This window comes from Oncorhynchus mykiss, chromosome 3 (genome assembly GCF_013265735.2).
Source record: "Oncorhynchus mykiss isolate Arlee chromosome 3, USDA_OmykA_1.1, whole genome shotgun sequence".
NCBI classification, from domain to species: domain Eukaryota; kingdom Metazoa; phylum Chordata; class Actinopteri; order Salmoniformes; family Salmonidae; genus Oncorhynchus; species Oncorhynchus mykiss.
This window is the reverse complement of record NC_048567.1, coordinates 29383894-29394651: the sequence shown is the minus strand read 5'-3', so window position 1 is coordinate 29394651 and position 10758 is coordinate 29383894. Positions and strand designations below refer to the sequence as shown.

The 10758-nt window shown below is 40.2% G+C and overlaps 1 protein-coding gene across 1 annotated transcript in view; it reads left to right on the top strand.

Moving 5' to 3' along the window:
* Positions 1 to 6069: 6069 nt before the first annotated feature.
* LOC110517416 (protein eva-1 homolog B) overlaps positions 6070 to 10758 on the top strand; it is a 66552-nt gene continuing 61863 nt past the window's right edge. Inside the window, exon 1 of the mRNA XM_036973784.1 lies at positions 6070 to 6204. The gene's annotated coding sequence lies outside the window, so the exon portion shown is untranslated. The remainder of the gene's footprint in view (positions 6205 to 10758) is intronic.

Sequence of the window (10758 nt, the reverse complement as noted above, 5' to 3'; positions counted from 1 at the left end):
ATCTTCTGACCCACTGGGAACGTGATGAAAGAAATAAATCATTCTCTTGTCACGTTCTGACCTTAGTTCTTTTGTTATGTCTTTGTTTTAGTATGGTCAGGGCGTGAGTTGGGTGGGTTGTCTATGTTCGTTTATCTATGTTGTGTTTGGCCTGGTATGGTTCTCAATCAGAGGCAGGTGTCGTTAGTTGTCTCTGATTGAGAATCATACTTAGGTAGCCTTTTCCCACCTGTGTTTCATGGGTGATTGTTTCCTGTTTTGTTGTTTGTGTCACCATTCAGGACTGTTTCGTTTTTCGTTTTCATTCACTTTGTTATTTTTGTATTTTGTCGTGTTCAGTGATTATTAAAGTATCACGGACACTTACCACGCTGCGTATTGGTCCGATCCTTGCTACTCCTCCTCAGACAAAGAGGCGGAAACCCGTTACATCTCTCTACTATTATTCTGACATTTTACATTCTTAAAATAAGGTGGCGATCCTAACTGACCTAAAACAGGGAATATTTACTTGGATTAAATGTCAGGAATTGTTTTAATGTATTTGGCTAAGGTATATGTAAACTTCCGACTTCAACTGTAAGCTTTTTGTGTGTATGGAACATTTCAGGGATCTTTTATTTCTGATCATGAATCATGGGACCAACACTTTACATTTAGATTTTTGTTCAGTATAGATACTGACATGCTAATAACAATGTCTTTTTTTTCTTCTTTTTTTTACAATGTATCATTCTATGAAATAATAACATCTTAGGTTATGTGTGTTCACATTTCCATCCACTATTGTAGATTTCATCTGATGCCATAAATTATATGGATTGGGAGTTAAAGTCTGATGTATTTTGACCCTCCACGGCAGTTAGAGGTGCCTATTAACACTACCATGTTTCTGGGCAAAGCTCTCTGGCTTGACCCCAGACATGAAGTCATTTCTGATAAGCAACATTAAGCATAGTTAGGGTGAATAACCTATGTGCCTGCATGTGTGTGTGTGTCTTCATACGCAGTGGTGTAAAGTTCTTAAGTAGAAATATTTTAAGTACTACTTAAGTAGTTTTTTGGGGTATCGGTACTTTATTTTACTATTTATATTTTTGATTACTTTTACTTTTACTTCACTACATTCCTAAAGAAAATGATGTACTTTGTTCTCCCTTCATTTTCCCTGACGCCCAAAGTACTCGTCACCTTTTGAATGCTTAGCAGGACAGGAAAATGGTCCAATTCACACCCTTATCAAGAGAACTTCCCTGGTCATCTCTACTGCCTCTGATCTGACGGACTCACTAACACTAATGCATGTTTGTTAATTATGTCTGAGTGTTGGAGTGTGCCCCTGGCAATCTGTAAATAATTTTTTTTTTAAACAAGAAAATAGTGCGTCTGGTTTGTTTAATATAAGGAATTTGAAATTATTAATACTTTGACTTTTTATACTTAAGTATATTTTTGCAATTACATTCACTTTTGATACTTAAGAATATTTAAAACCAAATACTTTTAGACTTTTACTCAAGTAGTATTTTACTGGGTGAAATTCACTTTTACTTTGGTCATTTTCTATGAAGGTATCTTTACATATATATTAAAGTATGACAATTGGGTACTTTTTCCACCACTGTTCATTTCCATGTGTGTATGTGTATCTTCATAGGTATGTGTGTGCGTGTGCGTGCGTGCATGTGTCTGCATGTGCGTGTGCTCTGTGTGTGTCTTCATACTTCCTATGTGGAAATTGATTAATGGTGGAGTCTGAGGGTTTTTCAAACTGTTCGGTATCACTGTAAACACTCTGACACACGGCACAAGCCAATTATAAGTGAAGGAAATGGTTGAACTTCCAGGGAGTTGTGATTTTGCATTCCACTGTCATGGGAGAGCTGAGAAATGCAATGCACCCCCCCCCCCCCCCCCCCCACACACACACACACACAAACACACACACAAACCCCACAACAGTGCCGAAAATATTGCCTTCATGTACTGTACTCCGAACTGTGACTCAGTTGATGTATTTGGTTTTCACACTGGAGACCTATATCTATCTGAATTATATCATTATAGTTGTGTATTCCCTGGGGTGGATCAAGGAGATCGATCTCAGTAAAAGTTGGCTGTGTGTACTACTTCTGTTATGAAGGGATTTGTTGCTAGGCACAGAGTGCTGGATGTTCTGGCCCTGGGGGAAAGTGCAGCACCAAACTCCATAATGGGTTGAAGAGTTGAGTTTCAAGTCCCAGGGTTTGGAAGAAAGTTCTCAAATTGATATCCACATGCATGGGCTGTGAATAAGGCCTCTTAATGTCTTATAAGGCCAACACTATCATTGCATGGACCCTCTGAACTCCCTAAATTTCAGCCCTCCCTACTTCGATGCCCGGTGTCCTAATAAGGACACCGTATTGGACAGTAATCAGTGGAGGCGGGTCCAGGTAGAGGATGGAATGTAGCTCCCTTGTAAATGTGATGGACAGTAATTACTAGGCGGTGTCTATTCTCAGCTGTGCCTGCAGGAAGAAGAGCCTATTCTAGAGTAGGCGCCATGCTTCGACATGTGCCAACTGTACACAAAGCGATGAGTGCGTGGAGCAGAGGAGATAATGACTAAATCCTTTTGATATTAATGCATTATTTGAGATCCATGCATTGATGATGAAGGTTCAAACAAAATGTGGCCATGATGGTGAAGTGTACATTGCACTGTAACCCCCAATGTGCTGTCATTACTAAAAACCTTTGAGGAAACCCGTTGCACTTAATATATCTGAGTACAGTTACTTAAAGTGATTTTGTAGTCATTATTCTAACTGATAGTCACCGTGATGCTGTAGGGCAGAGGTGTCAAAGGTTTTTCCTTTCAATTAAACCCTAGACAACTACAGTTGAAGTTGGAAGTTTACATACACTTAGGTTGGAGTCATTAAAACTTGTTTTTCAAGCACTCCACAAATATCTTGTTAACAAACTATAGATTTGGCAAGTCGGTTAGGTCATCTACTTTGTGCATGACATGTACATGACAAGTAATGTGCATGACAAATAACTTTTCCAACAATTGTTTACAGACAGATTATTTCAATTATAATTCACTGTATCACAGTTCCAGTGGGTCAGAAGTTTACATACACTAAGTTGACTGTGCCTTTAAACAGCTTGGAAAATTCCTGAAAATTATGTCATGGCTTTAGAAGCTTCTGATAGGCTAATTGACATAATTTGAGTCAATTGGAGGTGTACCTGTGGATGTATTTATGTAACGCTCGTCAAAATGGGTAGACCAAGGCGCAGCATGATTTGGGCTCATCATAATTTATTAGAATGTGAACCAGCAACAAAAACAGTAAAAAGAAACAAACAAATGAATGTAAAGCCCTGTAGGGCTCAAAAGCAACAAGACAAAAACAAGATCCCACAAACAACAGGTAGGAAAAGGATACCTAAATATGATCCCCAATCAGAGACAACGATAGACAGCTGCCTCTGATTGGGAACCATACCAGGCCAACATAGAAATACAAAAACTAGACTACACATAGAAATAATAAACTAGAACACCACCCAGTCACGGCCTGAACTACTCCACCATAGAAAATAAAGGCTTTCTATGGTCAGGATGTGACAATTTCAAGGCCTACCACCTTTGCTTGACATCATGGGAAAATCAAAAGAAATCAGCCAAGACCTCAGAAAAAAAATTGTAGACCTACACAAATCTGGTTCATCCTTGGGAGCAATTTCCAAACGCCTGAAGGTACCACGTTCATCTGTACAAACAATGGTACGCAAGTATAAACACCATGGGAACACGCAGCCGTCATGCCGCTCAGTAAGGAGACTCAGTAAGGAGACTTTGGTGCGAAAAGTGCAGAGGGACAGAGATCGTACTTTTTGGAGAAATGTCCTCTGGTCTGATGAAACAAAAATAGAACTGTTTGGCCATAATGACCATTATGTTTGGTGGAAAAAGGGGGAGGCTTGCAAGCTGAAGAACACCATCCCAACTGTGAAGCACGGGGTGGCAGCATCATGTTGTGGGGGTGCTTTGCTGCAGGAGGGACTGGTGCACTTCACAAAATAGATGGCATCATGAGGCAGGAAAATTATGTGGATATATTGAAGCAACATCTCAAGACATCAGTCAGGAAGTTAAAGCTTGGTCACAAATGGGTCTACCAAATCGACAATGACCCCAAGCACACTTTCAAAGTTGTGGCAAAATGGTTTAAGGACAACAAAGTCAAGGTATTAGAGTGTCCATTACAAAGCCCTGACATAAATCCCATAGAAGATTTGTTGACAGAACTGAAAAAGTGTGCACGAGCAAGGAGGACTACAAACCTGACTCAGTTACACCAGCTCTGTCAGGAGGAATGGGCCAAAAATTACCCAACTTATTGTGAGAACTTGTGGAAGGCTACATGAAACATTTGACCCATGTTGAACAATTTAAAGGCAATGCTACCAAATACTAATTTAGTGTATGTAAACTTCTGACCCACTTGGAATGTGATAAAAGAAATAAAAGCTGAAATAAATCATTCTGTACTATTATTTTGACATTTCACATTCTTAAAATAAAGTGGTGATCCTAACTAACCTAAAACCGGGATTTTTTTCCAGGATTAAATGTCAGGAATTGTGAAAACTGAGTTTAAATGTATTTGGCTAAGGTGTATGTAAACTTCCGACTTCAACTGTATATCAATCAACAAAGAGGTAAGCATATGTATGCTATAAGAACATGTTGAAGGCTAGCTGTATTGGGTGCAGATGACTGAACTGCTCACTTTTGTGTCTGTGTCTGTAGGTATTCAGATGAGGAGGCAGACTAATGTATGTCAATTGGTGTTGGTATGTTATGCCGATCACATGTACCATCCTCCTTTACCTCTGTAAAGAAAATCCCATAAGCCTCTACATTATGGACAAGGTATGTGTATCAAAACCATTATCAAAACATTTTTTTTCAATCACATTTACCACAAAAACCAAGGTATGGAAAATGTTGTGAGCATGTTTTGTTAAACATCTGTATAATTACTACTTTTGGGATTCATAGACTTCACTCTCCCTACATCTTTGATGAATATAACAGGAAACCTGTTCAATCATCATGCAATTCGACAATGAAGGTGCCATGGAAAATTACATAATTAGTCATGCTATCCCGTGTTTTTACTGCGTAAAGAATAGTCCCTTGTTATATCCCAGTATTTTTTCTAACCTGATACAAACTTATCTTGGTGTGACTTAGTCATAAGACTGGGCTTACAGCTAAGAGACGTTTGGGTGAAATCCCATGGGTTTACTATCTACAAAACGTCACATGTATGGAACCTTGCAGAAAGGAGTCAAATATATTGTTTGTTGTTGTGAATGCAATTAGACGGTTGAGCCCTCGGGCTATCAACCTTGTGCTATCAAAGTCTGCACAGACAACTAATTACCTTTTACACACAATCTGCTGATTGCCACATATACAGAAAGGCGTTGTATTTTCTCTATAAAAGCAGAGACCTGGCTATGTTTGTTAAGCTTTCAACTCTGAACCTTTCTTGGTGATGTTGACTACTTCATTTTTGAAAATCTTATAATAAAGCTGTTGTTGGAAAAATCTACAGTCTCTCTCTTCCTCTAGAATGTCCCTGACAAATTGGTGACAAAGATTGACGGCTAACTCTGCTTGCTGATTACTCACGATGGAGACGAGGTTACATGCGCGCAGGGCTGCGTTAGATGTGTGTCACACCCTGACCATAGTTTGCTTTGTATGTTTCTATGTTTTGGTTGGTCAGGGTGTGATCTGAGTGGGCATTCTATGTTACATGTCTAGTTTGTCCAGTTCTATGTTCGGCCTGATATGGTTCTCAATCAGAGGCAGGTGTTCGTCATTGTCTCTGATTGGGAACCATATTTAGGTAGCCTGGGTTTCACTGTGTGTTGGTGGGTGATTGTTCCTGTCTATGTGTTTCCACCAGATAGGGCTGTTTAGGTTTTCGTTACGTTCTTTATTTTGTAGTGTTTGTATTGATTCGTGTTTTACGTTTGGTTATTAAAACATGGATCGCAATCTACACGCTGCATTTTGGTCCGACTCTCCTTCTCACCAAGAAAACCGTTACAATGTGGCTCAGGGAGCCCACACTCCCAGCTAGGAGCGTCAGTGAGTGGATATGCCATTCCGAACATGCAGAGTTAAGGGTGAGACTGATTTTCTTAAATGCAAACCTCCAATTGGGAGGTTAACTTTGTGTTTGTCACGTTCTGACCATCGTTCGTGTGTGTTTTCCTTGTTTTAGTGTTGGTCAGGACGTGAGCTGGGTGGGCATTCTATTTTGGATGTCTTGTTTGTCTATTTCTATGTCTGGCCTGATATGGTTCTCAATTAGAGGCAGGTGTTAGTCATTGTCTCTGATTGGGAACCATATTTAGGTAGCCTGGGTTTCACTGTGTTTGTGGGTGATTGTCCTTGTTCCTGTCTCTGTGTTACTTTGCACCAGTATTAGGCTGTTTCGGTTTTCGTGTTACGTTTATTGTTTTGTATTTGATTCGTGTTTTCTTTGTTTCATTAAACATGTATCGCAATAGCCACGCTGCGTTTTGGTCCGACTCTCTTTCAACCGAAGAAAACCGTAACAGTGTTAGAGATACCAGGAGAGAGAGCCCTGATGAAAGCGATTCCAGAATAAGATCCTGGGGTACTGTAGAGATACCAGGACAAAGTCCTGAAGAAATATGCCATGGGTTACGATCGAAAAATGTAAATGCATGAGCTATGTGATTCCAGGACAGGGTCCTGAGGTTCAAGTCAAAAAATATTCCTGCAGCTTAGAAAATTAATAAAATTAATGAATCAGTGCACTGGTAAAACAGTTGTTAAGGATTGGGAAACCAGCTATAAATCTAAAACCTACATTGGGAATTTGCATAGGAGGAACTACCATATGGGTATAGCATTTAAAATTACAGTGCCTTGCGAAAGTATTCGGCCCCCTTGAACTTTGCGACCTTTTGCCACATTTCAGGCTTCAAACATAAAGATATAAAACTGTATTTTTTTGTGAAGAATCAACAACAAGTGGGACACAAGTGGGACACAATCATGAAGGTTCATGGATGGTTCCGACCTAGAATATGTGGACATCTATAAGTACCTAGGTGTCTGGCTAGACTGCAAACTCTCCTTCCAGACTCATATCAAACATCTCCAATCGAAAATCAAATCAAGAGTCGGCTTTCTATTCCGCAACAAAGCCTCCTTCACTCACGCCGCCAAGCTTACCCTAGTAAAACTGACTATCCTACCGATCCTCGACTTCGGCGATGTCATCTACAAAATGGCTTCCAACACTCTACTCAACAAATTGGATGCAGTCTATCACAGTGCCATCCGTTTTGTCACTAAAGCACCTTATACCACCCACCACTGCGACTTGTATGCTCTAGTCGGCTGGCCCTCGCTACATATCTGAGCAGCTAACCGATCGCTGCAGCTGTACATAGTCTATTGGTAAATAGCCCACCCATTTTCACCTACCTCATCCCCATACTGTTTTTATTTATTTATTTTTCTGCTCTTTTGCACACCAATATCTCTACCTGTACATGACCATCTGATCATTTATCACTCCAGTGTTAATCTGCAAAATTGTAATTATTCGCCTACCTCATGCCTTTTGCACACATTGTATATAGACTCCCCCTTTGTTTTCTACTGTGTTATTGACTTGTTAATTGTTTACTCCATGTGTAACTCTGTGTTGTCTGCTCATACTGCTATGCTTTATCTTGGCCAGGTCGCAGTTGCAAATGAGAACTTGTTCTCAACTAGCCTACCTGGTTAAATAAAGGTGAAATAAAATGTAAAAAAAAAGTGGAACGACATTTATTGGATATTTCAAACTTTTTTAACAAATCAAAAACTGAAAAATTGGGCGTGCAAAATTATTCAGCCCCCTTAAGTTAATACTTTGTAGCGCCACCTTTTGCTGTGATTACAGCTGTAAGTCGCTTGGGGTATGTCACTATCAGTTTTGCACATTGAGAGACTGACATTTTTTCCCATTCCTCCTTGCAAAACAGCTCGAGCTCGGTGAGGTTGGATGGAGAGCATTTGTGAACAGCAGTTTTCAGTTCTTTCCACAGATTCTCGATTGGATTCAGGTCTGGACTTTGACTTGGCCATTCTAACACCTGGATATGTTTATTTTTGAACCATTCCATTGTAGATTTTGCTTTATGTTTTGGATCATTGTCTTGTTGGAAGACAAATCTCCGTCCCAGTCTCAGGTCTTTTGCAGACTCCATCAGGTTTTCTTCCAGAATGGTCCTGTATTTGGCTCCATCCATCTTCCCATCAATGTTAACCATCTTCCCTGTCCCTGCTGAAGAAAAGCAGGCCCAGACCATGATGCTGCCACCACCATGTTTGACAGTGGGGATGGAGTGTTCAGCTGTGTTGCTTTTACGCCAAACATAACGTTTTGCATTGTTGCCAAAAAGTTCAATTTTGGTTTCATCTGACCAGAGCACCTTCTTCCACATGTTTGGTGTGTCTCCCAGGTGGCTTGTGGCAAACTTTAAACAACACTTTTTATGGATATCTTTAAGAAATGGCTTTCTTCTTGCCACTCTTCCATAAAGGCCAGATTTGTTCAATATACGACTGATTGTTGTCCTATGGACAGAGTCTCCCACCTCAGCTGTAGATCTCTGCAGTTCATCCAGAGTGATCATGGGCCTGTTGGCTGCATCTCTGATCAGTCTTCTCCTTGTATGAGCTGAAAGTTTAGAGGGATGGCCAGGCCTTGGTAGATTTGCAGTGGTCTGATACTCCTTCCATTTCAATATTATCGCTTGCACAGTGCTCCTTGGGATGTTTAAAGCTTGGGAAATCTTTTTGTATCCAAATCCGGCTTTAAACTTCTTCACAACAGTATCTCGGACCTGCCTGGTGTGTTCCTTGTTCTTCATGATGCTCTCTGCGCTTTTAACGGACCTCTGAGACTACCACAGTGCAGGTGCATTTATACGGAGACTTGATTACACACAGGTGGATTGTATTTATCATCATTAGTCATTTAGGTCAACATTGGATCATTCAGAGATCCTCACTGAACTTCTGGAGAGAGTTTGCTGCACTGAAAGTAAAGGGGCTGAATAATTTTGCACGCCCAATTTTTCAGTTTGATTTGTTAAAAAAGTTTGAAATATCCAATAAATGTCGTTCCACTTCATGATTGTGTCCCACTTGTTGTTGTTTTTTCACAAAAAACACAGTTTTATTTCTTTGTTTGAAGCCTGAAATGTGGCAAAAGGTCGCAAAGTTCAAGGGGGCCGAATACTTTCGCAAGGCACTGCACATAGTATAATTATATATATATATATAACTGCGGAAAAAAGGGACATTTCACCAGAACATGTCGAAACAAACCTACCAAACAGGGGGCATCGGGGGAGGAAAACCGGACCTTCACCGAAAACAATCCTTTACAACCCACATACTGTGCCTTGCAAAAGTATTCACACGCCTTGGTTTTTTCCCTATATTGTTGCATTACAACCTGTAATTTAAATGGATTTCTATTTAGATTTCATGTAATGAACATACACAAAATAGTCCAAATGGTGAAATAAATTAAATAATTTGTTTCAAAAAATTATAAAAAATAAAAAACATAAGTGGTGTGTGCATATGTATTCACCCCATTTGATATGAAACCCCTAAATAAGATCTTGTGCAACCAATTACCTTCAGAAGTCACATAATTAGGTAAATAAAGTCCACGGGTGTGCAATCGAAGTGTCACATGATCTCAGTGTATATATATACACCTGTTCTGAAAGGCCCCAGTATTTGCAACACCACAAAGCAAGGGGCACCAGCAAGCAAGCGGCACCACGAAGATCAAGAATCTCTCCAAACAGGTCAAGGACAAAGTTGTGGAGAAGTACAGATCAGGGTTGGGTTCTAAAAAAATATCCAAAACTTTGAACATCCCACGGAGCACCATTAAATCCATTATTAAAAAATGGAAAGAATATGCCACCACAACATACTTGCCAAGAGAGGGCCGCCCACCAAAACTCACGGATCAGGCAACGAGGCCATTAATCAGAGAGGCAACAAAGAGACGAAAGATAACCTAGCATCTGGTCCTGAGAAATAGGCTGTTTACTTTGGGAACATTATTTTTCCAAACATAAAAATAGTGCCCCCTAGCTTCAAGCAATGGCTTTTTTTCTGGCAACTCTTCCGTAAAGCCCAATGGCTTAGTGGTTCTACGGACAGATACTCCAACCTCCAGTGTGGAGCTTTGCAGCTCCTTTAGAGATTTGAGTATCTGTCCATAGAGCCGCTTTAAGCCATACACTCCACAGATTTGGGCTTTACGGAAGAGTTGCCTGAAAAAAAGCCATTGCTTAAAGACAAAAATAAGCATACACGTTTGGTGTTTACCAAAAGGCATGTGGGAAACTCCCCAAACATATGGAAGAAGGTTAGATGAGACTAAAATTGAGCTTTTTGCCATCAAGTAATACGCTATATCTGGCTTAAACCCAACACCTCTCACCACCCTGAGAACAGTGATGCTTGGTGGCAGCATCATGCTGTGGCTATGTTTTTCATCGGCAGGGACTGGGAAACTGGTCAGAATTGAAGGAATGATGGATGGTGCTAAATACAGCGAAATTACTGAGGGAAACCTGTTTCAGACTTCAAGAGATTTGAGACATGGACGGAGGTTCACCTTC